Here is a 2,500-nt window from a genome sequence, read left to right as displayed (position 1 = left end):
CCTTTCATATTCTCTTTCTTCATCTTACTTTCCACCTTCTCCTAACAATTGATTCATAGTGCAACTGCGAGGTTTTCCTCCTGTTACACCTATCAACCCTTTTACTACCAGTTTCCATTTCAGCGCTGAATGACCTCATAGGTCCCAGTGCTTGGCCTTATTCGGTTCAGTTCACGACCTCGAAAAGGCAGGAACCTACCTGTAGACGAGACGATGGCTGCTATGTTGGGGTGTGGTGTTGGGCTTGGGGTGTTGTTGCGGGGGGGAGACTCCCTCACGTTGGAGGAAACGGCCATTCCGGTCATGGTGTTTGCCAGTGCTTCCTCGTAACTTGGTGGCAGTTGGTAATACGACTGAAATAATGTTTTGTTCGTTAGATAGGCATACATTTGAAAGATGTTTTCAGTTAACAGTTCTTAATGTGTAGCGTTAAATAGCAGATTTGGTGACATTATTTTATGTACGCATTGAAATGGTCTTCCTAGCCCATGTAAAATACAATTTGGATTTCATTCCCTAAAGTAAACTAATATCATCTAACATTTATTAATTTTTCTAGAAAGTGGTGGTTTCCTACATCAGGTGATGACCAAATAGAGTTAATCTAAAATTGTCTACAGTTATTGGCAAAATATACCTCCGGCTTTTAGCAAAATTGTCAAATTATTTAAGTACAAAAATGTTATCATAACATTATTTTTGCAAAAGAAGAAGAAGAAAAACAACTTTATTAACTCTACGAGGTGGCACGTGACAATGTTTCCGTTTAGGACGTTGTTACTTATATTATTGTACTTATATCGTTTTAATAAAACGCCCATTAGGTTTATTCCTTAGAAGGGATTCAAGACTTTATTTTAATTTTTCTCTGGCTGATTTTGAATTTCATGAATGGTTATTTTTAGACATACTGATAACATTCGCAACGCTAAAATCTCGAACTTAATGATGTTGTGACTCGTGAATTGTTTTACTTTGTAAGATAGTCTTGTGCTGTTATTACTACTTAATTTTTCACTATTTTCCACATGAATTAGTTTATTTCCTAGAAATGGACTTCTTCACAATTAGGGTGAACTGTGGGATCTTTTTGTAATACCGTATCTATGACTGTTATATCATTGCTCATTTCTTATAACAACCGCTATACACCTAATTGTTTGCCATTCTTGGTTACCTTGAGTTCTTTATGCCTCAGCCACTGGAAACTACTTTAAAACTCCAATTGTGTTGCCACTCTTCCTTATGCAAGTCGTTAATGGTGTTTAAAATTCTTACCGTTAATATGTACCGGTGTATTTAAGTATGACATAATTAGTATCTGATTTTTCCATATGCAAATTCCTCTTCAGCTTTGATGGAGCCTTTGTTGCTGACATGGCCAATCCCACGGATCGTTATATTTGTTATATTTTCAGTAGGGATTAAGGCATGAAGTATTAAACGTGACAGGGATTACAAGCTTTGATCATTAAAATGCGTACGAAAAAAACTTTTCAAAATGACGAGTGCTACATACCCTCCAATTTAATCGTTCAGTATGAGTAATTTCATGGTCATGGTTCATGAATTTTGACGTAGGCTGGTATATATATTGGATTGCACAACAGAATACGACCTGGGTAAGGCTACTAAGTAAAGATGACTGTTAATATAACCTTTCTAATTATACTGGTTGCTCAAAAGTATATGAATGGGACGGTTATTTATTGAAGGTGAAGGCAATCTCCAGAAAGTATTTTTAAAGGTAACTGTAGTTTTATGTATATCAAGTTATTCTTTTGTATTTTAGGAACTGAAGAAGGGCGTATTCAAGGTATATATATATATATATATATATATATATATATATATATATATAGTATATATATGTATATATATATCCATATATATATATATATATATATATATATATATATATATATATATATATATATATATATATATATAATGTGTATGTGGTTATTGTTGTTTTACTCAAATTATCACTTCGATATCTGTTTTTTTTCTTCTAAACTTTCCGTCACAAAGCAGTGTAAAAGAGGCATCGTTGACTTTATTATAAAAATTTTCAGTGCCTATGATAATATATAACATATTATATATATATATATATATATATATATAATATATATATATTATATATATATTATATATGCAGAAGCCAGGTACTATGTCGTACCTCTAAGTAAATGGGGATACAATCCACAATGAAGTAAATTCCTCTTGTAGTTTAAAATATATATTACTTGTATAGGATTAACGCTTTCGACCATCAACTGTGGTCTTGTTCACTAAAGTGTGATATGTCACCTCAAGGAACTGACAAGAAAGAGCACAAGCATTTGAAAAAACAACGGTTAGGAAACAACGCTAGTTCAAATTATGAATGATCAGGCGGTTGAGCCCTCGTTCTTTCCAGAATTCGTCTTGATCTTCGTGGGGAATGTTTCTATTGTCAACTGCTTGTTCTATGGTGGTTGGGTGGTAGTTGGAGAAA

General features: G+C 33.4%; 1 pseudogene; it reads right to left on the bottom strand.

The window, feature by feature from the left end:
- Positions 1 to 2,500, bottom strand: part of LOC135207350 (uncharacterized protein DDB_G0271670-like) — a 413,226-nt pseudogene that overhangs the window by 10,442 nt on the left and 400,284 nt on the right.

The sequence above is a fragment of the Macrobrachium nipponense genome, chromosome 32, assembly GCF_015104395.2.
Source record: "Macrobrachium nipponense isolate FS-2020 chromosome 32, ASM1510439v2, whole genome shotgun sequence".
In the NCBI taxonomy this organism is placed as follows: Eukaryota; Metazoa; Arthropoda; class Malacostraca; order Decapoda; family Palaemonidae; genus Macrobrachium; species Macrobrachium nipponense.
Note: the sequence above shows the minus strand (reverse complement) of the source record. Positions and strands in the feature narration are given on the sequence as shown.